The sequence below is a fragment of the Loxodonta africana genome, chromosome 2 (assembly GCF_030014295.1).
Source record: "Loxodonta africana isolate mLoxAfr1 chromosome 2, mLoxAfr1.hap2, whole genome shotgun sequence".
Lineage (NCBI taxonomy): Eukaryota > Metazoa > Chordata > Mammalia > Proboscidea > Elephantidae > Loxodonta > Loxodonta africana.
Window position 1 is genome coordinate 189,050,534 of NC_087343.1, and position 27,095 is coordinate 189,077,628.

General features: G+C 38.1%; 1 protein-coding gene across 1 annotated transcript in view; it reads left to right on the forward strand.

Moving 5' to 3' along the window:
• The window catches only part of RANBP17 (RAN binding protein 17), a 120,652-nt gene that overhangs the window by 44,349 nt on the left and 49,208 nt on the right, over positions 1–27,095 (forward strand). The gene's annotated exons all lie outside the window — the stretch shown is intronic.

Below are 27,095 nucleotides of genomic sequence, written 5' to 3' on the forward strand. Positions count from 1 at the left end.
GTTTTCCTTTATAAGAGTCACAGGAAATAATTCTCTCTGATATGAGTATCAAGAAAAGCTGACAATTATTCTTGAGCAGATAGTTTGTTAACTTATAGCTATCTTTTAACTAATTATATGTCCTGCTTTGTTGTAGCTGATTGGAAATTCACAGCCAAGTTTCAGGCCAGTTAAAAATTGCATCAGACCTCATCATAGTTTTGCATTTGGTGTATTAACCTTCATCATGGTTTTATTATTCTTTCTCTAATTTCCTTGTCAGCTTTCTCTTTAATACTTTGTTGTGGAAAGAGGTAATTTATTTTTGTGTATCCCTTTAAATTCTTTCAGAAACATAGCAGGGAATTAAAATAAGTAAGCACATTATTCAGATTGTTTAAATCAGATGAATCATGAGAATGGGATTTCTAATAGGAAATTTAATTGTAGTTTCAGAATGTTTGTTTCTTTCTCTCATATTTGTTACTTTTATCTTGTTTTGCAAAGTGAGCTTGATAAGGGATGATAATCAAATTTTCCAATTATTTTCTATCTTAACTATTTTTTCTAAAATTCTTTAAAAGATTATCTCTTACATTTGTATAATATTTTCTTAAAATGCCATCCATCTACCCACCCATCCATCCATCCATAATTGAGTTACACAGCAGTGCTGAGGGGATAGTGAGTAGTTAACCTTTTTTAAATGTTCTCTCTTTTATTGCAGTCTCATTATTTATAAATTAAATGAGGGATAACTAACGTGTTTTGCAGCATTTAGTCTTTTTGTGATTGATTTCTTTTTTAGTAGAGTTTAAAAAATTATTAAATATGAAATCATATAAAAAGGATATTTCTATATATTGAGACTTAGAGAATAGCAGCAACAAACACCATCACCAAGATTAAAGAATAGATCAGTACCAATACCTTTGGTCGGTATGAGTCGGAATCGACTCGACAGCAACGGGTTTGGTTTGGGTTTTAATATCTTTGAAGCTCCCCTGTTTCCAAACCTATTACCTCACCTACCAGCACAAGGTAGTTAGAATCTTGAATTTTGTGTTATCAGTTTATGCCTTTTCTTCATAGTTTTACTGTATATGTATATATTCTTAAAACTGTGTTTCGCATATTTCTGGAATCATACTGTATTTATTCTTCTACAACTCACATTATTATTTTCTCAGTATTGCATTGATGAGTGTTCATGTTGATGTGTATAGCTATAAAAGCTATAGTTCACTCATTTTCACTGTCATGCACTGTTCTTTTGTTCGAATATGCCACAATTTATTTATGCATTCTCTTGTCATTGGGTATTTGTGTTTTCTTTGGTTTTTGTGAATACAATCAGTGCTGCTATAAAGATTGTTAAATATATCCTGTACATAGTCAGCTTTGGTAGATAATGCCAAACTATTCTTTTTAAAGTGCCAGATAGTAAATGTTTTAGGCTAGTTGATCATACAGTCTCTGTCTCAACTACTCATCTCTGTCGTCTTAGCCAGAAAGCAACTGTAGACCATACGTAAAGGAATAGGTGTGGCTGTGTTCCTGTAAAACTTTATTTACAAAAACAAGCAGCTGGCTCACAGGCTGCAGTTTGCTGACCGCTGATCTACATCCTTGCTAACAGCTCATAATATTAAACTTAAATTTTCTTCAGTCTAGTTGGAGTGATGTGTTCCTGAGTATTTTCATTTTCACTTCCCTCATTATTAGTGAAGGTTAGCATTGTTTCATATTTATTGACTGATAGTTATGTCATCATTATGAAATGTATATTCATGCTTTTGTTCATTTCCCTGCTTTTCCACCATTGGATTGTCTTTCTCTTACTGATTTGTAGGAGTTCTTTATATATTTTTGACACTGATCCTTTAATTATTTGAATTGTAAATATCATCTCCCAAGTTTGTGACTTGTCTATACAAGTAATATATTTGCATTGTTCAAAATTTTAAAAACTAAAAATATGTTCTCTTCAGTCATGTACTCCGTCCTCCCATTCTTCATGCCAACAATAACCATTCTTATTAGTTTGTCAGGTCTTTACTGAGTTACTAAATGCATGTGCAAACAATTATGAATATATAAATTCTTACTCCCCTTTATTTACATACCACACCTACCATTCAACTCCTTGCTTTTTTTTATTTAACAACGTATTCTCTATTTTCAAATCAGTATAAAGAGAACTCTTATTTTTATGTTGTTGTTGTTAGGTGCCATTGAGTCAGTTTCAATTCATAGCAACCCTACGTACTACACAAGGAAACACTGCCAGGTCCTGCTCCATCCCCACAATCGTTGTTATGCTCGAGCCCATTGTTGCAACCACTGTGTCAGTCCATCTCGTTAAGAGTCTTCCTCTTTTTCACTGACCTCTACTTTACCAAGCATGATGTCCTTCTCCAGGGACTGATCCCTCCTGATAACATGTCCAAAGTATTTTTATAGATGTATAGTATTTTATTGTTTTAATGCATCAGTTGATTTAACCATTCCTTCCACTATTCATGGACATTTTTAGTTGTTTTCAGTCTTCTGCTATTAAAACAAATGCTGCTCATAGCGAAGGCATTGCTCAAAGGGAAATTTATAGTTCTAAATGCCTACATTACAAAACAAGAAGGATCTCAAATTAATAATTGAACTTTATACCTTGAGGAACTAGAAATAGGAAAGCAAACTAAACCTAAAGCTAGCAGAAGGAAGGAAATAAGATTAGAGTGGAGACAAATGAAATGGAGAATAAAAAAACAATAGAGAGAATCAATGAAACCAAAAATTGGTTCTTTAAAAAATCAATAAAATCAGCAAACCTTTAGCTGGACTGGCAAATGAAAAAAGGAAGAAGACTCCTATTACTAAAATCAGGAATGAAAGTGGGGGCATTACTACTGACTGCACAGAAATAAAAATGACTGTAAGAGAACACAATAATTTGTATGACGACAAATTGTGGCGTAGTGGTTAAGAGCTTGGCTGCTAACAAAAAGGTAAGCAGTTTGAATCTACCACCTGTTCCTTGGAAACCCTAGGGGGCAATTCTACTCTGTACTATAGGGTCTCTATGAGTTGGAATTGACTCAACGGCAACAGGTTTGGTTTTTTGGTTTTAGATGGAATGGACAAATTCCTAGAAACACGTAAGCTACCTAAAAATGACTCAAGAAAAATAGAAAATTTCAACAGACATATAACAAGTAAAGACATTGAACCAGTGATCAAAAAACCTCCTAACAAAGTCCAAGATGGGATGGCTTTGCTGACGAATTCTGCCATACATTTAAAGAAGAATTAATATCAGTCCTTCTCAAACTCTTCCAGAAAACTTTTCTCAAACTATTCCAAAAGTGTTATGAGGGAACATTTCCCAACTCAGTTCTATGAGGCCAGCGTTATCCTGCTACCAGAGCCAAATAAGGAAATCACAGGAAAAGAAAATTACAGACCAATATCTCTTATAAATATAAATGCAAAAATCCTTAACAGAATCCTGGCCAACTGAATCCAGAACAGATTAAAAGGGTTATACACCATGGACAAAGGATGTTTATTCCAGAAGTGCAAGGGTGGTTCAACATAAAGTCATTCCATGTAACACAACTTATTAATAGAACAAAAAACAAAAGTAATCTCAATTGATGCAGAAAATGCATTTATCAAAATCCAACACTCTTTAATTATAAAAACATTTAGCAAACTAGGAATAGAAGGCAACTTCCTCAACACAATAAAGGGCATTTACAAAACCCCTACAGCTAATATCATACTCCTTGGGAAAAGATTTGAAGCATTCCCCCTAAGATTAGGAACAAGACAATGATACCCACTGTCTTAGTCATATAGTGCTGCTGTAACAGAAATACCACAAATGAATGGCTTTAACAAAGAGAAATTTATTTCCTCACAGTAAAGCAGGCTAAAAGTCCAAATTCAGAGTGTCAACTCCAGGGAGAGGCTTTTTCTCTGTCGGCCTTCTCATCAATCTTCCCCCAGACTAGGAACTTCTGTTCACAGGGACCCCGAGTCCAAAGGACGTGCTCGGCTCTCAGCACTGCTTTCTTGGTGGTATGAGGTCCCCCTGTCTCTCTGCTTGCTTGTCTCTTCTATATCTCAAGAGGTTGCCTCAAGACACAATCCAATCTTGTAGGTTGAGTCCTGCTACACTAACACAACTCCTGCCCATTCTAACTCATTAACATCATAGAGGTGGGGTTTACAACATATAGGAAAATCACACAATACTGGGAATCATGGCCCAGCCCAACTGATACATTTTTGGGGGGTCATAATTCAATCCATGACACCCACTTTCACCACAGCTATACTGACCAGTTCTAGCCAGAGCAGTTAGGCAAAAATAAAAGACATACACATGAGAATGGAAGAAGTAAAACTATTTATATTAGCAGATGACATGATCCTATATATAGAATATCTCAAAAAGTCCACTAGTGATAATAAACAGATAAAGCAAAGTTACAGGGTGTAAGATCAACACAAAAAAATAAGTTGCATTTCTAGACACCAGTGTCTTACGCTGGGTTCTCTAGAGAACCAGAACCAGTGAAGCATATGTGTGTATATGTAGAAAGAAAGAGAGAGACATTTATATCAAGGAAATGACTTAACACAGTCGTAGAGGCTGGAAAGTCCCATGTCTATGGTTCAGGTGTCAGTCTGGAAGATTTCCTGACTCACACATAGCTGCAGGGGCTGAGGAACCTGAGATCAGCAGGTCAGATGGCAGGCTGCTGGCCCAAGTCCCAAGAACTGGAGGTTAGATGACGACGAGCTGGATGCAGGATCCAGAATGAGCAGAAGCGAGGCAAATGTGCCAAAAAGTCCATGTATATTGGCTGTAGGACACACCCCCAAGGAAACTCCCTTTCAGCTGATTGGCTGTTCCATAGCAGGTCTCTTTATGGAGGTAATTACATTATATCAGATCTCATCATGGAGATGATTACATGATTACATAACTGCCAAACTGTGTAATAACTGCCAAACCACTGAGAATTATGGCTCAGCTAAGTTGACACACAACCTTCATTATCACAGTCTATCCCTTGTCAGCTTGGCACTTGTGCACATCTCCCTATACCATACGTGATCTCTAAATAAAGACATTTATAAAGTCATACTTGCATCTAACATGTTACAACTTACACGGGTACAACCGAAAATGCACTAACCCAGTTTACATCTTATGTTTTATAAGTGAAGAAAACAAAAATATTTGATGCAGACATACAAGGCAGAAATACTTGTAACAATTACAGTCCTCATTTCTGCAGCTGGTCACATGGTCATAGCTGGTATTTCTGCCTTCTTCCACTACCCATTCCGTATTCTCTTCACCCTCAGCAAGCACCTCAGTGGTTGTGGCTCTTTGCCTGTTGGGGTGACCCAAACCTTCATTCCTGAAGGGTCTGGGCCCTTAGTAGTCATGTCGGAATTGGGTTGATGTAATTTTCCATTGATTTTAATGGCAGGGCATGGTGGTACTAAGACATCCTAAGAGATCTCCTGTATTCCAGCCATATTCTTGTTTACCTCCATTATGTAATATCAGCCTGATTTCCTCTTGGTAATCAGAATCAGTCACAGCATCCAGTACAGTAAGTCTCTTCTTTGTCTGTTGATTCAGAGGCATGAGGAGCCTAAAGTGTCTAGGTGGCATTTTTAACTTCTAGTTCAGTGGAATCAGTGTTGTGTCTCCTGGTGAGAGTATTCCTCACTTTGGAACTAAGACCTCTAGACTCATAGAGCATAGGGTCATGGGGCAGGAGGCAAGAATTTTGTTAATGAGTCACTAGTAGGTGGGTAGGGGTAATAGTGAATGATGCCACTCCCATTTTCCACTCCTTGATTCCTGGATCCATGAATCCTGGCTGTGGGAGAAACAGCACCATATATTGGATGCCGGTTTAGAGCATATACAGCCTAACATTGCCCCAAACATGCAAGGTAATTGTGTCTTTAGAAGGCCATCCCATTGTTCTATCAAGCTAGCTGCTTCAGGATGATGGGGAATATGGTAAGAGCAGTGAATTCTGTGAGCATGGGCCTATTGTCACACTTCATTTGCTGTGAAGTGAGTCCCTTGATCTAAGGTGATGCTGTGCAGGGTACCATGACAGTGGATAAGGCATTCTATAAGTCCAGAGATGGTAGTTTTGGCAGGAACATTGAGTGTAGGGAAGGCAAATCCGTATCTGGGGCAAGTGTCTGTTCTGGTAAGAACAAAATGCTGCCCTTTCCATGATTGAAGTGTCTGATGGAATCAACCTGCCACCAGGTTGCTGGCTGATAACCTTGAGGAATGGTACCATATCAGGGCCTCAGTGTTGATCTCTGCTGTTGGCAGATTGGGTACTCAGCAGTGGCTGTAGCCAGTGGTTTAGCTGAATGGTCAGGGACTTGGAAGGAACATGATTGGAAAATTGGTGAAAAGGAGGCATGGGTAAGTGGTATGTGGATAGACCTCTCTAAACAGAAGAAAGAAGTGAAGATATTTCTGTCTTCATGTGAGTGCTCACCAGAGGAGGATTTTAACAGTCAAGTGGATAGAATGACATGTTCTGTGAAAACCAGCCATCCTCTTTCCCAGCCACTCCCATCATTGCAATGGGCTCATGAACAGAGTGGCCATGATGGCAGGCATAGAAGTTATACATGGGCTCAACAACATGGACTTCCACTCACCAAGACCCACTCTTGGTACCATATGTCTTAGGCAAGGTTCTCTTGAGAAGCAAGACCATGAGGTGTATGTATGTACGTGTGTGTGTGTGTATGTGTGTATGTATGTATGTTTATAGAGATTTATATCAAGGAAATGGCGCATATCTGTGGGTCAGGTGCCCAGCTGGAGGCTTCTCCTGACTCACATAACTGCAGGGGCTAACAAACCCAAGATAGCAGGTCAGATGGCAGGCTGCTGGCTCATGTGCTGCAGAGACTGATGAATCCAAGATAGTAGGTAAGATGGCAGGCTGCTGGCTCAAGTCCCAAGAACCGGAGGTCAGATGATGATGAGTAGAATCTAGAGTGAGCTAAAGCCAGCAAGCTTTGCCAGAAAGTCCATATATATTGAATACAGACCACACCCCCAAGGAGACTTGAAGCTGATTGGATGCTCACAGCCTCATCATGGAGATGATTACACCATTACATAACTGCTAAACTACACCATAACCGCCAAACCACTGAGAATCGTGGCTCAGCCACCCTGTCAAACACAACCTTAATCATCACAACCAATCATGAACGTTCCAAAAAGGAAATTAAGAAAAACAATTTCATTTACAAGAACGTCTAAAAGAATGAAGTACCTAGGAATAAATTTAAGCAGGAAGGTGAAAGATTTATATACTGAATACTGTAAAACATTCCTAAGAGAAATTCAAGAAGACGTCCTGTGTTCATGGTTTGGAAGACTTTATGTTGTTGAGATGTCAGTACTGTTCAAAGAGATCTACAGATTCAATACAGATCTCATCAAAATTCCAACAATCTTTTTTGCAGAAATAGTAATCCTCAAATCCGTATGGAATTTTAAGGGCCCACGGATAACCAAAACAATCTTTAAAAAGAAGAACAAAGTGGGAAAACTCACACTTCCTTATTTCAAAACTTGACTACAAAGCTACAGAGGTCAAAACAACATGATACTGGCATAAGGATAGACATATAGACCGAGGTAACAGAATAGAGAGTCCAGAAAGCAACCTGACCATACACGGCCAAATGATTTTTGACACGAGTGCCAAGTCTGTTCAATGGGGAAAGAATCGTCTCTTAAATAAATGGTGTTGGGACAGTCTATTTCCCCATAAAAAGGAATGACGTTGGACCCCTACCTCTGACCACGTACAAAAATTAACTCAAAATGGATCAGCAATATAAGTGCATATAAGTGCCAGAACCATAAAACTCTTAGAAGAAAACAAGAGGTAAAGCTTCAGGAGCTTGTATTTGGCGATGGATTCTTAGATGTGGTACTAAAAGCACGAGCAATGAAAGGAAAAAAAATAGATAAATTTAACTCCAGTATTAAAAGCTTCTGTGCATCAAAGGACATTATCAACAATGTGAACAGGAAACCTACAGAATGAGAGAACGTGTTTGGAAATCATATATCTGATAAGAGTTTGATATCCAGAATCTATAAATAACTTCTCCAACTCCAAAACAAAAACCAATTTAAAAAATGGGCAGAGGGCTTGAATAGGCATTGAAAACCCTGTGGCGCACAGTTCTACTCTGACACAGTAGACTCCACAGCAACTGTGGTTTTTTTTTTTCTTTTTTTTGGTTTACGATGATGGAAGTTACTAGAAAAACAGAAACAACAAGTGTTGGCAAGGATGTAGATGGAGAAATTGGAATGTTGCACATTGTTGGTAGGAATGTAAAATGGTACAGCCACTGTGAAATCAGGTTGGCAGTTCTTCAAAAACTTAAACATAGAACTACCATATGAGCCAGCAATTCTACTTCTGGCTGTATACCTAAGATTTGAAAGCAGAGAATCAAACAGATACTTGTACACCAGTGTTCACTGCAGCAATATTCACAGTAGCCAAAGCATGGAAACAACCCAAATGTCTGTCAGCAGGTGAATGGATAAAGACAATGTGGTATATACATAGATGGAATATTATTCAGCCATAAATAGGGATGAAAATCTAATACATGCTGTGACATGGATAAACCTAGAAACATGCTGAGTAAGATAAGTCAGACACGAAAGGACAAATATTGTATGATCCCACTTACATGAAATAGCTTAAACGGGCAAATTCAGAGACAGAAAGCACTTAGTGATTACCAGAGGCTGAGGAAGGGGGAGAATAGGGAGTTACTGCTTAATGGGTATAGAGTTTTTTTTTGAAAAGGTGATAAAAAGTTTTAGAATTAGTTGGTGGTGATGATTACACAACATTGTGAATATAATGTCACTGAATTGTACACTTAAAAATGGTTACGGTGGAAAATTTTGTAAGTATTTTACCACAATAAAAAATCAATGCTGCACAGATGAACTTATATCTCTGTCATTTTACATGTATGCAAATGCAGAAGATAAATTTCTAAAGGTGAAATTTTTGTTGGTAAAAGGGTAAATGTATTTTAACTTTTATGATGTGTTTCCATTCTCGTTTGATTCTAGGCATTTTTTTTTTTTCCATCTCTGATTTCTTCTGTGACCCAGGGATTTTTAAGCAGGGTGTTATTCAGTTTCCATGTAATTGATTTCTTTTCCTTATTCTTCCTGTTGTTAATTTCTACTTTGATGGCATTTGGTCAGAGAAGGTACTATGTATCATCTCAGTGTTTTGGGTTTTGTTGAGCATTGCTCTGTGGCCTAAGATGTGGTCTGTCCTGGAGAACATTCCACATGTGTTGGAAAAGAATGTGTACTTTGCAGCTGTTGGGTGGCGTGCTTTGTATATGTCTATGAGGTGAAGTTGGCTGATTGTACTGTTCAGCTCTTCTGTATCTTCTTTGAGTTTCTTTCTAGATGTTCTGTCCTTTACCGAGAGTGTGTGTTGAAGTCTCCTACTATTATTGTGAAACTGTCAATTTTTGTTTTCAGTGCTGTTAGAGTTTGTTTTATGTATTTTGGAGCCCTGTCATTGGATGTGTAGATGTTTATTATGGTTAAGTCGTCGTGATGTATCGTCCCTTTAATCATTATGTAGTGCCCTTCTTAATCTTTTATGGTGGATTTTGTTTTAAAGCCTATTTTATCTGAGATTAGTATTGCCACTCCTGCTCTTTTTTTGGTAGCCATTTGCTTGATATATTTTTTTTCTGTCCATTGATTTTTAATACGTTCGCATCTTTGTTTCTAAGATGTGTTTCTTGTAGACAGCGTATTGATGGATTCTGTTTTTTTAATCCATTCTGTCACTCTGTGTCTCTTTATGGGTGCATTTAGGCCATTTACATTCACTGTAATTATTGATAGGCGTGAGTTTATTGCTGTCATTTTGTAGTGCTTTTTCTTGTGGTGCTAACGTTTTCTTTGTTCCTCTTTCTCTCCTGTGCTGAGTTCCTTTTGTTTGTGGATTTCTTTTTCATTTCTTTTGTTTTTATTGAGACTTCATGTTTTTCTTCTTTATTTTGATGAGTAGGTTTGTTAACTTTCTTTGTGGTTACCTTGAAATTTACCCTTATCTTCCTGGGTTTGCACCAGTCTATTATTACTTGGTATCGCCTTGCCCTTCTCTCTGTTAGGAAGTTCTATACCTACACTGTTTACCCTCTTTTATTGTTCTGGCATTGTCATTTACAGATTAACCTCTCTGGTTTCCTGTTGCACTTCTTTTGGTTTTGGATAGTCCTTGAGAGTTCATTTCCTACTTTGGCATCTGGCTGTTACAATCTTGCATCCTAGATTCAGGCTGTGATCTGATGTTTTTTGTTCTCAGACCAAAAACTAAAAAAAGACCAAAGGACCCTCTTTAATTATTCTTCTAGGTTTGGTTTGGTTTTTACATATTCCCTTAATTTCTGTTTACCTGGAAATGTCCTGATTTCACCATCATGTATGAACAAAAGTTTTGCAGGATATATTATTCATGGTTGACAGTGTTTTTATTTCAAGGTTTTATATATATCATCCCATTGCCTTCTTGCCTGCATGGTTTCTGCCGGATAATCAGAGTTTAGCCTTATTGTTTCTCCTCTGTATGTGACTTTTTGTTTTGCCTGAGCTGCTTGCAGGACTTTGTCTTTGTCTTTGATTTTAGCGAGTGTGATTGTGATATGCCTTGGTGTTTTTCTTTTGGAGTCTATCCTATATTGGATTCGTTGAGCTTCTTGGATGGTCAGCTTTTCATCATTCATGATAAAAAATTGCCTTGGTGTTTTTCTTTTGGAGTCTATCCTATATTGGATTCGTTGAGCTTCTTGGATGGTCAGCTTTTCATCATTCATGATACTAGGGAAGTTTTCTGTCGGCAGTTCTTCAATGATCCTCTCTGTGTTTTCCGTTTTCTCTGCCTGTTCTAGAACTTGGATCACTCACAGATTTTTGCTTTTGATTGTATCTCACGTAATTGTCAGGTTTTCCTCATTTTTGTTTGTTCTTTTTTCTGATTTTTCCTAATTCTGAGTCGTATCCAAGTGTTTGTCTTCAATTTCACTGACCCTGTCTTCCATCATTTCAAACCTGCTCCTTAGTCTTTCTATGACACTGTCCATTTCTGAAATCTTGTTTTTTATCTTCTGAATTTCTAATTGTTGTTTTTGTATGGTTTTTAGTTGTGAATTTATTTTGGCGTTTTGTTCCTGTATTATTTTCCTGTATTCTTCCATTTTTTTGGTCTGTATTTTCCATGAATTTTTCTGCCTTTTCGATAAATTTGTCTATTTTTTCCTCATTTTTGTCTGCTTTTTGCTTCAACTCTTGGATTGCTCTGAATATTAGAGATTTAAATTCCCTGTCATGTAGTTCTAGTGCCTTTTTTCCTAATGGAAAGTCATCTGGTATTTTATTTTGGGTGCCTTCCAGAACCATACTGTCCTGTTTTTTTGCATGTGTTTTGATATTGTCTTCTGTCTTCAAGACATTCAGTAGTTATTTTCTTCATTTATTGATTGTAGATTTGTTTGTTTCATCCTGGATTTTTGTTTTATTTGGTTACATCTGAGCAGGCAGGCTGTGTGTTCTTTGTTGTTTGCTTGTCTGTAGTCATGATACTTTTTACCTCCTTGTCCAATGTGTGGGGCCAGTCACTCAGCTGTGGTGCAGAAGGGTAGGTCCAGCTGGAGGGGAGGGTTTGGGATGGGTTGTTTTTGGCACGTACTAGGACTGACAGGGTGGACCAGGAATCAGTGCCGGGCAGGTTCCAGTAGGCCGTGCCTGTGTTGCTTAGAGATGTGCTGTTTAGTGCATGGTGCAGGTAGGCAGGAAAAAGGGGGAAGTTTTTGATGTATGGAGTTAGTATGGGTATGAGAAGGAGGAGAGAGAAACAAGAGCCAAAAACAAAGGAAAAACATACATGGACACACACCCAAAAAAACAAAAAAAGAAGAGCACAAAGGGAACTTGCCATTGGAGTAGAGGGATGAAAGTCTGAGAAATGGAGAGAAGAAAAAAGGAAAAAAAAAGAAAAGGGGAAAAAGATAACTAGATAAAAATCTGGAAAAGAAAAGAAAAGCCCCCAGGGGTCCCACCAGTTCAGCCACAAAGTCCAAGGAAGTCTTCCAGGTTACACAGTATAGCCTGACTAGGTGGGGTATAGATGTCACACAGCACCAGGTATTCAGGAGACTGGAAAAGAAACTAAGTATAGACAGACGAGAACTGAAAACTGAAGAAAGACAGAAAGGGAAAAAGAGAGAAGGAAAAAAGAAAAGAAATACCCCCAGGGATCCCACCCACGCAGCTGCATAGATCTGGGGAGTGGCTCCTAGACCATGCAGTGCAGCCCAGCTAGAAAGGGGTCCCAACTGCGAAAAGAAAAAGCAAAAACAGAACAAAGCAAAACAAAACAAGCCAAAAAAAAAAAATGCCCAAGGACCCCACCAGCATGGTATTGCGGGCCAGGGGAGCGGATCCCCACTCAAGTGGGGCTTCACAGCCTTTTAAGAAGAAGCAGAGGTGGCACACAGAGCCAAGTATTTGACAGAAAGGAGAGGGAGGTGGTGGGACACACTGAAGAAACTGAAAGAGACAAAATCTACACCAGCTGAGGGACCCAGCCATTGTGGATGGGTTGAATCCAAGTGGCCCGGGATGGAAGCGTTTGCCTCCTGGCCAAGAGACTATGGCTGGCGGAAAGCAGAGGAGGCTGAAGGGGGCGGGGAGAAGGGTGGGTGTTGGGAAAGGGTATATCACTCGTTACCGAGTGCTCTGTCTCCCGCTGGGAAGTTCGTGAAGCTGCTTTCCCTTACTTCCTGTCCACCGATCTGTGATGTGAGTGGGGCGAATCCAAGCAGCACAGACACTGTACTTCGAGGCTGGCAAAACTACCACAACCAGCCAGGAAGGTTGGAGGTAGAGCAGCATAAAGGGGATGGGGAGTGGGAAAGTGTGTATCGCTGGTTACCAGGTGCTCTGTCTCCTGCTGGGAGCTCCCTGAAGCTGCTTTCCCGTGCTCCCTGTCGGCCGATCTCTGACAGGAGTCGGAGATGGCAAATCCGTGCTGCGATAGCTGATAAGGAACCTCGGCAAGTATACCTCCTCACTTTCAGTCCTCTGTCGGTTTCTTATTCTATTTGGTGTTTGGCTGAGTTCTTTATCTCTTCGTTTGACACTTCGGGTTCCAGCAATGACGTTTGTCTGCTTTACTTAGTTTTTTGGGTCTCTGCTGTGGAGGGATGGTGTGGTGCCTCTGTCTATGGTGTCCTGTTAGTCGGAAGTCCTGTACTGTAATTTTATAAATATTCCCAAATTGCTCTTTGTTAGATCTGTACCATTTTTTTTGCCACCAGCAATCTATAAGAGTGTTTTCATGTAGTTTTCACAGGACACTATTGCTACGCTTTTGAATTTTTGCCAGTCCTGCAGGTGAAAATTGGGCCGCTTGTCTAATAAGAGTTGCAAATATATTTTTCCTTTCTTTTTTTTAAATGTACAGTTTGATGAGTTCAGCAGTTATACATAGCCTTGTTGTCACAACCACAATCAAGGTAGAGAGCATTTTCTTCACCCCTAAATAGTTTTCTCATGCCCTTCGATCCCCTCCCTCAATCCATGGTGCAGGCAACCACTGTCTGACTTCTGTCACTATGGTTTTGTCATTTTTAGACTTTCTGTATACATGGAATCATATAAGTAGTCTTTTGTGTTTGACTTTGTTCACTTAGCCTAACGTTTTTGAGATTCAAACAGGGTATATTAATATTTTTTTCCTTCTTAATGCTGCATAGTATTCTACAGTATGTCTTTGCTATAGTTTATCTCTTCACTAGCTGACGGACATTTGTGTTATACTTCAAATTGTTCAATGAACATTTGCCGACATGTCTTTGTACATACTTAAGTTCTCATCCGGTGGTGTGGTAGTTAAGAGCTATGGCTGCTAACCGAAAAAAAGGTCGGCAGTTCAAATCCATCATGCGCTCCTTGGAAACCATATGGAGCAGTTCTCCTGTGTCCTATAGGGTCGCTATGAGTCAGAATCAACTCTATGGCAACAGACGTGGTGGTTTTTTTTTTTTTTTTTTTAGTTAAGTTTTCATCTCTCTTGAGTGAATACCTAAGGCTAGAATTGCTGGGTCATTTTTATGGTAAATATGAAGTCCCTGGATGATGCAAATAGTTAATGGATTTAGCTACTAACCTTTTGACTAGAAGGAAGGAGATGCCTCAGAAAAAAGACCTGAGAGTCTACTTCTGAAAAATCAGCCATTAAAAACCATATGAGCATGGTTCTACTCTGATATACAGTGGGTTACCATGAGTCAGAAGTGACTCTCAGGCAACTGGTTTAAAATATTTGTGCAATGGAATATTATGCAACAATAGAAATGAGTGAACTACAGGTATACTCAACAAGGATGAATCTTAGAGATAATATGTTTAGTGAAAAAAGCAATTCTCAGAAAGCTATACACAGTATGAAACTCTAATACAAAAGTTCAGAAACAAGTCAAACTTAAAATGTGTTGTTTAGAAATATAAGTGTATGTGATAAAACTGGAAAAAATATCAAGAGAATACTACATGCCGAATATAGGATCATATTTACCTCTAGGGCGGGTAGGGGGATAAGCTAGAGGAAGAATGTGGAGATAGGTGTGGCAGTATTGGTAATGCCTTGGTTGTTAATTTGGATAGGGAGCTCACAGATGTAATAAAGTTTTATTATACTTGATAATTTGCATATTCATTATTTCATATATATAAATTTTACATTAAAGTATAAAATGTATAAAGATGCAGTTGTCAAAATAATAGACCTGTTTTCCATCAGAAGGGTATTGGATGAAAGCATAGATATTTTATGATATATGACTGAGTTTTACTGAAATGTAATAATTCATTAATATTAAATAGGTCTATTGAGTAAAATACCAAGCATCCTAATTCTTGATAAATATAAATATAAATTAAGGCGTTTTTGCAGTTGGATGTACTCTGTAGTTTTTATAAAATGACATTTCAGCGTCTTTAACGTAATGCCTGGCACATAGAAAACTTTTAATAAATCTTCCCTTCCTTCTAGTCAAAAGATTAGTAGGAAGGAATCTGTCTGCTTTTTAAAGAGAACTTTGCTCTGCTCAAAAACGATGGTTTTATATTACAAAATACCCAATATGGCTTTAGTTTGTGTATACTAGTATTCAATTTCTTTGTGCAGGCTAAACACTTCTGTTAGTGTTGAACAAAGAAAATTATATGCCCTCGTTATGTGTGCTTTAATTTAGATGCTTAATGGCTTTTAATGTTACAAAATAAGTTTATTATTATATTATGATCTCATTTGTATTATATTGTCTTGCTCTTTCATATTTGTGGTGATATGGTCATGGTTTACGAAAACAATAATCCCTAAGAAATAGGTCATTAACAGTAGTTAACGATTACTTGTGATCTATGGTAATGACTGATTTCTTTGGGATTATTGCAGTTATAAACCATAATTACAGATTATTACAGCAATAATTATTTTGTTAAAGAAAAAATGTTCTGTGCTGGTACAGCTGCTAAAACAAGTGCCCTGAACATTTCAGGATAAATAGAAAATTATAAAGGAAATTTAGTCTTCTTATAAGATAAGATTTTTCTTTTAATTATAGATATGAAACTCATGTATGGAATATTTTTTTCTAAATGCTGTTTGTTTATGGATTTACACGGTTCTTTAAACTTTGTGTATATAGTTCTGTAACCAAAGTAACTTCTTAACATATGTTATTTCAAAGATTGTCAATCTAAAATTATTGAGGTTTAGGGAAAGGTTTAGTGTTTATAAGAAATACTGCTTCTCACTCAGCTAAATATGAAAAATATATTTGAGAGCTTATTTAAAATGCCTTTATCTTCCATTGTTCATTTCTAACCCTAATCCTAACTCATGCAATCAGTACTCGTTAATTTCTGAGGGTTAAGTGATTCCTTTTGTTTCTCTGTTGATAGAATAGAAATCATTACTTTCTAAAACAAGGAAAGAGTGAATATGCATTCTATTTTTTTCTAAATGAATAAACTTCTGTTTAATATTTACATAATTTTAGGGAAAACTGCTCATGATTGATTACATGCTGTCTTTGCATGGCATTTTTTCATATAAAATGTTGAATTTGAAGGTCACAGAATAAAACGAACTAAGAATACAAAATTTAAAATTTGAAAAATTCATGTCCTGTATTTAATATCTTCAATTTTCTTATTCTTAGACAATGATGGTAATCACACTGTATTGCAGAAGTCATTGGTTTCTTTTCCTTATCTTCCTGCCTCGTTAGGCTGAACTCCTTGAACACAGGGTCTCTTCCTTCCCTCCCACCTACCCCATACATGTACTTATTTTGTTACATCCCTACCAGAGACCATGACATATAGTAGGTACTCAACAAATGTTTTTCTGAATGTCTTTTACTTAGAGATTTTTTTTTTTTTTTCAGTTTTTTGTTTGTTGTTCTAAGGGCATAAAGAAAGTATACATGACTAATTGTAACTAGCATTAATCATAACAAGCCTCTGTGGTGGAGAGGAAAACAACTTAAAAATTCTTAAATATTGTGTGACTTCATTTTCTTTGAGCAGCTTCTAAAATATAGTTCAGAATGAACATATGCCAGATGTTACATATTGGTATATTTTATGTTTTTCATAGGTATAATAGAGGAATCATTAAAAAGGAATCATTTTTATTTAATAAAATAATAGTAACAATAGCCAACATTTACTGAGCACTTACTTTGCAGCAGACATTATTAGGCGTACTTTTCCTGCAAAATAGCATTTGTTTGTCACAAGCTTATGAGCCAGGTATTATCAGTCTCATTTTTATAAACAAGGAAATTAAAACCAAGAGAAGTTAAATAACTTGCCTAGTAAGTGGTAGAGACAGGATTTGAACCAGGTTGTGCTCTTGTGGAGCCCTGTTGGTGCAGTAGTTAACAGATCAGCTGCTAACCAAAAGGTCAGCAGTTTGAATCCACCAGCCGCTCCTTGGAAACTCTATGGGGCAGTCCTGGTGCTCTTAGTGGTTAAGTTATAGTACCTCCATTATTTTTTTATATTGACTTTCCAACAAAGAAATGTTAAAATTGCACGTATGTCGAATTCTTTGTTTTCAAGTAGCTAATAGGCAAATGTCTCTGTGGTTGCGTTAATGTTGTTGTTGTTAGGTGCTGCCAAGTTGGTTCCAACTCACAGCGACCCTATACGTACAATAGAACGAAATGCTGCCTGATTCTACGCCATCCTTATAATCTTTGTTATGCTTGAGCCCATTGTTGCCTGTGTCAATCCGTTTCGTTGAGGATCTTCCCCTTTTTCACTGATGCTCTACTTTACCAAGCATGATGTTCTTCTCCAGGGACTGGTCTCTCCTGATCACGTGTCCAGAGTACGTGAGACAAAGTCTCACCATCCTTGCTTCTAAGGAGCATTCTGGCTGTACTTACTTCTTCCAAGACAAATTTGTTCATTCTTCTTATAGTCCCTGGTATGTATATTCAGTATTCTTCACCAACACCATGATTCAAAGGCATCAATTCATCTTCCGTCTTCCGTATTCATTGTCCAGCTTTCACATGCATATTTGACCTTTGAAAATACCATGGCTTCGGTCAGGCGCACCTTAGTCCTTAAAGTGACATCTGTTCCCTTTTTAACACTTAAATTAATGAGAAACTACAAACGTAAGTTTGCATATTTCAGGTTCAACTATTTAACATTTATTTCATGTGTCACATATATCATAAAACCAAGTGGCACATATACCTGGTTTTATGATGAGTGCTTTGGGAATCAAGAGTATGAAACTTATCAGTTATCCCAAATCCTGTGCAGTTTCATCTGCAGTCAAGATTAGGGAGACAGCTAAAGGACAGTTCAGGATTAGGAATCAATGTGTTAAACAAGCATTTAAGAGATTATTGGAACTGGAGTTCTGTCCAGCTAATTAATTGACAACTCTGTCATTTGAAAACTTCCTTTTATCAGTATGTTGAAAGGAAGTTTAATAGAATGTTATGAGAAGGGACTCTGAAACAACTTTGCTGAGATTTAAATCATAGCTCTATTTTTTAATAGGGATTTATGATGATTAAATGAATACATATAATAGACAAGTGCTTAGAATAGTGCTTAGTACATAGTAAAAAAAAATACATAGTAAATACATAGTAAGCAGTATGTAAATGTTTGCTGTTTTATTAGTAATAGCAAAGCTTGCTGTAAGAAAAACAGATACCTAAAAATTTAAACTGATAAGACATATAGGTAATTATCTACATTTAAGTAATATTATTCATTTTAAGAAACAGTTTACAATAGGATATTAAAAAAAAAATAGTGACTTCCATAAACCCAGTAAACCCAGTGCAGTCGACATAGGACAGGTAAAATATAACAGTACGTTCATCATAATTAATGCTTGCAGTGTTTCAGATTCACATCTGTTGTATAAAGTATGTATGCCCACACACAGTTTGATTAGTCTATTAATAATGACCTCTGCAAGATTCTGAGAAATATCACATCTTTTATTTAATATGCTTTGAGAAGAAGTCGCTTTTATTTAAGCAGCAGAAATAATTACCATTAATATTTATTTTTAATAATGGCTCTACCTTTTATAAGTTTGATAAATTAATTAAAAAATGTCAACTTTTCTGCTTCATGCTGTATTTTCTTTTCTTTTTGGATTTAACAAATTTATTTTCTCACAGTTCAGGAGGCTAGAAGTCCAAATTCAGGGCACTGCTCTAAGGGAAGACTTTCTCTCTCTTGTTGGCTTTGGGAGAAGGTTCTTGTCCTTTTTCAGCTTCTATTCCTTGGCAGCCATGGTGATCTTCATGCGGCGTGTCATCTCTCTTTCCCCCAGCTCTGCTAGCTCCTCTGTCCTAGTCTGCTCTATTTCTATCTTTTTTTTATTATTGTACTTCAGATGAAGGTTTAAAGAACAAACTTGCTTCTCATTAAACATTTAGTACACGTTTTGTTTTGTGACAGTGGTTACCAACCCCATGATATGTGTACACTCTCCCTTCTCTACCTTGGGTTCCCTATTACCAGCTTTCCTGTCCCCTCCTGCCTTCTAGTCCTTGCCGCTGGGCTGGTATGCCCCTTTAGTCTCGTTTCATGAGCCTGTTTAATCTTTGGCTGAAGGGTCAACCTCAGGCTAGTGGAGACTGTGATAGTTGTGGTCCATTGGTCCTTTGGACTAATCTTTCCCTTATGTCTTTAGTTTTCTTCATTCTCCCTTGCTCCTGATGGGCTGAGACCAGTGGAGTATCTTAGATGGCCATTGACAAGATTTTAAGATCCCGGATGCTACTCACCAAATAGAATGTAGAAAGTTTTCTTTATAAACTATGTTATGCCAATTAAGCTAGATGTTCCCTGAAACCATGATCCTCACATCCCTGAGCCTGGCAACGCGGTCCCTCAGGGAGTTTGGATGTGTCTGTGGAGCTTCCATGACCTTGCGTTGGGCAAGTTGTGCTGGCTTTCCCAGTATTGTGTATTGTCTTACCCTTCACTAAAGTTACCACTTACCTATTGTCTGTTGTTTAATTGGAAACCCTGGTGGCATAGTGGTTAAGTGCTATGGCTGCTAACCAAGAGGTCAGTAGTTCAGATCTGCCAGGCGCTCCTTGGAAACTCTATGGGGCAGTTCTACTCTGTTCTATAGGGTTGCTATGAGTCGGAATCGACTCGAAGGCAGTGGGTTTGGTTGTTTGGTTATTGTCTATTTAGTATTTTTCCATCCCTACCCCTCCTCTGCCTCATAACCATCAAAGATTGTTTCTTTTTGGATGTAAACCTTTTCATGAGTTTTTTTTTTTTTATTAACTTTTATTGAGCTTCAAGTGAACGTTTACAAATCAAGTCAGTCTGTCACATATAAGTTAATATACATCTTACACCTTACTCCACTTGCTCTCCCCCTAATGAGTCAGCCCTTCCAGTCTCTCACTAAGTTAATATACATCTTATTCCTTACTCCCACGTGCTCTCTCCCTAATGAGTCAGCCCTTCCAGTCTCTCCTTTCGTGAAAACTTTGGCAGCCTCCAACTCTCTCTATCCTCCTGTCCCCCCTCCAGACAGGAGATGCCAACACAGTCTCAAGTGTCCACCTGATATTGTTAGCTCACTCTTCATCAACATCTCTCTCCCACCCACGGTCCAGTCCCTTTCATGTCTGATGAATTGTCTTCGGGGATGGTTCCCGTCCTGTGCCAACAGAAGGTTTGGGAACCATGACCGCCGGGATTCCTCTAGTCACATCCAGACCATTAAGTTTTTTTTTTTTTTTTTATGAGAATTTGGGGTCTGCATCCCACTTTTCTCCTGCTGCCTCAGGGGTTCTCTGTTGTGCTCCCTGTCAGGGCAGTCATCGATTGTGGCCGGACACCAACTAGTTCTTCTGTTCTGAGGATAATGTAGGTCTCTGGTTCCTGTGGCCCTCTCTGTTTCTTGGGCTCTTAGTTGTTGTGTGACCTTGGTGTTCTTCATTCTCCTTTGCTCCTGGTGGGTTGAGACCAGTTGATGCATCTTAGATGGCCGCTTGTTAGCTTTTAAGACCCCAGACACCACATTTCAAAGTGGGATGCAGAATGTTTTCATAATAGAATTATTTTGCCAATTGACTTAGAAGTCCCCTTAAACCATGGTTCCCAAACCCCCGCCCTTGCTCCGCTGACCTTTGAAGTATTCAGTTTATCCCGGAAGCTTCTTTGCTTTTGGTCCAGTCCAGTCCAGTTGAGCTGACCTTCCATGTATTGAGTGTTGTCCTTCCCTTCACCTAAAGCAGTTCTTTTCAGCTAATTAATCAGTAAAAAAACCCATCTCCCTCCCTCCCTCCCTCCCTCCCCGCCTCGTAACCACAAAAGTGTGTGTTCTTCTCAGTTTATACTATTTCTCAAGATCTTATAATAGTGGTCTTATACAATATTTGTCCTTTTGCCTCTGACTCATTTCGCTCAGCATAATGCCTTCCAGGTTCCTCCATGTTATGAAATGTTTCACAGATTCGTCACTGTTCTTTATCGATGCGTAGTATTCCATTGTGTGAATATACCACAATTTATTTACCCATTCATCCATAGATGGACACCTTGGTTGCTTCCAGCTTTTTGCTATCGTAAACAGAGCTGCAATAAACATGGGTGTGCATATATCTGTTTGTGTGAAGGCTCTTGTTTCCCTAGGGTGTATTCCGAGGAGTGGGATTTCTGGGTTGTATGGTAGTTCTCTTTCTAACTGTTTAAGATAACGCCAAATAGATTTCCAAAGTGGTTGTACCATTTTACATTCCCACCAGCAGTGTATAAGAGTTCCAGTCTCTCTGCAGCCTCTCCAACATTTATTATTTTGTGTTTTTTGGATTAATGCCAGCCTTGTTGGAGTGAGATGGAATCTCATCGTAGTTTTAATCTGCATTTCTCTGATGGCTAATGATCGAGAGCATTTTCTCATGTATCTGTTAGCTGCCTGAATATCTTCTTTAGTGAAGTGTGTGTTCATATCCTTTGCCCACTTCTTGATTGGGTTGTTTGTCTTTTTGTGGTTGAGTTTTGACAGAATCATATAGATTTTAGAGATCAGGCACTGGTCGGAGATGTCATAGCTGAAAATTCTTTCCCAGTCTGTAGGTGGTCTTTTCACTCTTTTGGTGAAGTCTTTAGATGAGCATAGGTGTTTGATTTTTAGGAGCTCCCAATTATCGGGTTTCTCTTTGTCATTTTTGGTAATGTTTTGTATTCTGTTTATGCCTTGTGTTAGGGCTCCTAGGGTTGTCCCTATTTTTTCTTCCATGATCTTTATCATTTTAGTCTCTATGTTTAGGTCTTTGATCCACTTGGAGTTAGTTTTTGTGCATGGTGTGAGGTATGGGTCCTGTTTCATTTTTTTTCAAATTGATATCCAGTTATGCCAGCACCATTTGTTGAAAAGACTATCTTTTCCCCAATTAACTGACACTGGGCCTTTGTCAAATATCAGCTGCTCATACATGGATGGATTTAGATCTGGGTTCTCAATTCTGTTCCATTGGTCTATGTGCCTGTTGTTGTACCAGTACCAGGCTGTTTTGACTACTGTGGCTGTATAATAGCTTCTGAAATCAGGTAGAGTGAGGCCTCCCACTTTCTTCTTCTTTTTCAGTAATGCTTTGCTTATCCGGGGCTTCTTTCCCTTCCATATGAAATTGGTGATTTGTTTCTCTATCACCTTAAAAAATGACATTGGAATTTGGATTGGAAGTGCATTGTATGTATAGATGGCTTTTGGTAGAATAGACATTTTTACTATGTTAAGTCTTCCTATCCATGAGCAAGGTATGTTTTTCCACTTAAGTAAGTCTTTTTGAATTTCTTGTAGTAGAGCTTTGTAGTTTTCTTTGTATAGGTCTTTTACATCCTTGGTAAGATTTATTCCTAAGTATTTTATCTTCTTGGGGGCTACTGTGAATGCTATTGATTTGGTTATTTCCTCTTCGATGTTCTTTTTGTTGATGTAGAGGAATCCAAGTGATTTTTGTACGTTTATTTTATAACCTGAGACTCTGCCAAACTCTTCTATTAGTTTCAGTAGTTTTCTGGAGGATTTCTTGGGGTTTTCTGTGTATAAGATCATGTCATCTGCAAATAGAGATAATTTTACTTCCTCCTTGCCAATCCGGATGCCTTTTATTTCTTTGTCTAGCCTAATTGCCCTGGCTAGGACTTCTGGCACGATGTTGAATAAGAGCGGTGATAAAGGGCATCCTCGTCTGGTTCCCGTTCTCAAGGGAAATGCTTTCAGATTCTCTCCATTTAGAGTGATGTTGGATGTTGGCTTTGCATAGATGCCCTTCATTATGTTGAGGAATTTTCTTTCAATTCCTATTTTGCTGAGAGTTTTTATCATAAATCGGTGTTGGACTTTGTCGAATGCCTTTTCTGCATCAATTGATAAGATCATGTGGTTTTTGTCTTTTGTTTTATTTATGTGGTGGATTACATTAATGGTTTTTCTGATATTAAACCAGCCTTGCATACCTGGTATAAATCCCACTTGATCGTGGTGAATTATTTTTTTGATATGTTGTTGATCTATTGGCTAGAATTTTGTTGAGGATTTTTGCATCTATGTTTGTGAGGGATATAGGTCTGTAATTTTCTTTTTTTGTAATGTCTTTACCTGGTTTTGGTATCAGGGAGAGGGTGGCTTCATAGAATGAGTTGGGTAGTATTCCGTCATTTTCTATGCTTTGAAATACCTTTAGTAGTAGTGGTGTTAACTCTTCTCTGAAAGTTTGGTAGAACTCTGCAGTGAAGCCGTCCGGGCCAGGGCTTTTTTTTGTTGGGAGTTTTTTGATTACCGTTTCAATCTCTTTTTTTGTTATGGGTCTATTTAGTTGTTCTACTTCTGATGTGTTAGTTTAGGTAGATAGTGTTTTTCCAGGAATTCATCCATTTCTTCTAGGTTTGCAAATTTGTTAGAGTACAATTTTTCGTAATAATCTGATATGATTCTTTTAATTACAGTTGGGTCTGTTGTGATGTGGCCCTTCTCGTTTCTTATTCGGGTTATTTGTTTCCTTTCCTGTATTTCGTTAGTCAGTCTAGCCAATGGTTTATCAATTTTGTTAATTTTTTCAAAGAACCAGCTTTTGGCTTTGTTAATTCTTTCAATTGTTTTTCTGTTCTCTAATTCATTTAGTTCAGCTCTAATTTTTATTATTTGTTTTCTTCTGGTGCCTGATGGATTCTTTTGTTGCTCACTTTGTATTTGTTCAAGTTGTAGGGACAGTTCTCTGCTTTTGGCTCTTTCTTCTTTATGTGTGCATTTATCGATATAAATTGACCTCTGAGCACTGCTTTTGCTGTGTCCCAGAGGTTTTGATAGGAAGTATTTTCATTCTCGTTGCATTCTATGAATTTCCTTATTCCCTCCTTGATGTCTTCTATAACCCAGTCTTTTTTCAGGAGGGTATTGTTCAGTTTCCAAGTATTTGATTTCTTTTCCCTACTTTTTCTGTTATTGATTTCTACTTTTATTGCCTTGTGGTCTGAGAAGATGCTTTGTAATATTTCGATGTTTTGGATTCTGCAAAGGTTTGTTTTATGACCTAATATGTGGTCTATTCTAGAGAATGTTCCATGTGCGCTAGAAAAAAGAGTATACTTTGCAGCAGTTGGGTGGAGAGTTCTGTAGAAGTCAATGAGGTCAGGTTGGTTGATTGTTGTAATTAGGTCTTCCGTGTCTCTATTGAGCTTCTTACTGGATGTCCTGTCCTTCTCCAAAAGTGGTGTGTTGAAGTCTCCTACTATAATTGTGGAGGTGTCTATCTCACTTTTCAGTTCTGTTAAAATTTGATTTATGTATCTTGCAGCCCTGTCATTGGGTGCATAAATATTTAATATGGTTATGTCTTCCTGATCGATTGTCCCTTTTATCATTATGTAGTGTCCTTCTTTATCCTTTGTGGTGGATTTAAGTCTAAAGTCTATTTTGTCAGAAATTAATATTGCTACTCCTCTTCTTTTTTGCTTATTGTTTGCTTGATATATTTTTTTCCATCCCTTGAGTTTTAGTTTGTTTGTGTCTCTAAGTCTAAGGTGTGTCTCTCGTAGGCAGCATATAGACGGATCGTGTTTCTTTATCCAGTCCGAGACTCTCTGTCTCTTTATTGGTGCATTTAGACCATTGACATTCAGCGTAATTATAGATAAGTAAGTGTTTACTGTTGTCATTTTGATGCCTTTTTATGTGTGTTGTTGACAATTTCATTTTTCCACATACTTTTTTGTGCTGAGACGTTTTTCTTAGTAAATTGTGAGATCCTCATATTCGTAGTGTTTGACTTTATGTTCGTTGAGTCGTTACGTTTTTCTTGGCTTTTATCTTGAGTTACGGAGTTGTTATACCTCTTTGTGGTTACCTTCTTATTTACCCCTATTTTTCTAAGTAAAAACCTAGCTTATATTGTTCTATATCGCCTTGTATCACTCTCCATATGGCAGTTCTATGCCTCCTGTATTTAGTCCCTCTTTTTGATTATTGTGATCTTTTACATATTGACTTCAGTGATTCCCTGTTATGAGCATTTTTTTTTAATTAATCTTAATTTTTTTTTGTGGTTTCCCTATTTGAGTTGATATCAAGATGTTCTGTTTTGTGACCTTGTATTGTGCTGGTATCTGATGTTATTGGTTTTCTGACCAAATAATATCCTTTAGTATTTCTTGTAGCTTTGGTTTGGTTTTTGCAAATTCTCTAAACTTGTGTTTATCTGTAAATATCTTAATTTTGCCTTCATATTTCAGAGAGAGTTTTGCTGGATATATGATCCTTGGCTGGCAGTTTTTCTCCTTCAGCGTTCTGTATATCTCATTCCATTGCCTTCTTGCCTGCATGGTTTCTGCTGAGTAGTCTGAACTTATTCTTATTGATTCTCCCTTGAAGGAGACCTTTCTTTTCTCCCTGGCTGCTTTGAAAATTTTCTCTTTATCTTTGGTTTTGGCAAGTTTGATGATAATATGTCTTGGTGTTTTTCTTTTTGGATCAATCTTAGATGGGGTTCGATGAGCATCTTGGATAGATGTCCTTTCGTCTTTCGTGATGTCAGGGAAGTTTTCTGTCAGCAGATCTTCAACTATTTTCTCTGTGTTTTCTGTCCTCCCTCCCTGTTCTGGGACTCCAATCACACGCAAGTTATCCTTCTTGATAGAGTCCCACATGATTCTTAGGGTTTCTTCATTTTTTTTAATTCTTTTATCTGATTTTTTTTCAGCTATGTTGGTGTTAATTCCCTGGTCCTCCACATGTCCCAGTCTGCATTCTAATTGCTCGAGTCTGCTCCTCTGCCTTCCTATTGCGTTGTCTAATTCTGTAATTTTATTGTTAATCTTTTGGATTTCTACGTGCTGTCTCTCTATGGATTCTTGCAACTTACTAATTTTTCCACTATGTTCTTGAATAATCTTTTTGAGTTCTTCAACTGTTTTATCATTGTGTTCCTTGGCTTTTTCTGCAGTTGGCCTTATTTCGTTGCTGATGTCTTGAAGCATTCTGTAAATTAGTTTTTTATATTCTGTATCTGATTTTTTTTTTAATCTGATAATTCCAGAATTGTATCTTCATTTGGGAAAGATTTTGATTCTTTTGTTTGCGGGGTTGTAGAAGCTGTCATGATCTGCTTCTTTATGTGGTTTCATATGGACTGCTGTCTCCGAGCCATCACTGGGAAACTAGTTTTTCCAGAAAATCTGCTAAAAAAAAATGCAGTCAGATCCCTATCACAACTGCCTTTGGATTATAACTGCCACCTTGTTCCCTGTAAGGATGAAAGTCTGAGATTTGGATCATATATGCTTGGTTGTAGCTGGTTCTGTGTTTTTAGTCCAATTAGGGGTGGATTTTTGGTCCCTTGGTTTTTTGTGTTTCCTTTTCTCAGGCCGGAGGAGTGGGTTAGGAAAAGACCAAAAGAAAAAAAAAGGGGGGGGTGAAGCAAAGCCGCCGCGGAGCCGGAGCCGTTCTCCCTCTGGCTCAGGAAATTCCAATGCTAATGAAGCCGCCTGGGGAGGGTGGGGGAGGGATCAGAGAGATAGGAGAGTAGCACCTTAGAATATAGCCAGAGTTGCTTGTCTTGCTTGGAATGACTATTTTCTCTGAGATTCCCGAGGGGCATGTCGCCTATGTGTGCTGGCTGTGTGGAGATTGCCCCCAGGGATCTGGCCCACTGAAGCCGCGGCCAGATCCACCGCTGCCAGTCCCACGCCCAGCGTCAAAGGTTCCCCTGCTGGGACAGTGCACTCCCGACTCCAAAATCAGTCACTGCCTCCCGGGGACTTCTCGTCCCACCAGCTGCGTCGCCGCGCTGCCTCCGTGAACCGGCTGGGCCCCTTCCCGGGGTTAATTCAGGGTAGTGGAGCAGCTCTCCGAGCTTGTGCCATGACAGGGCCCAGTCAAAAGCCC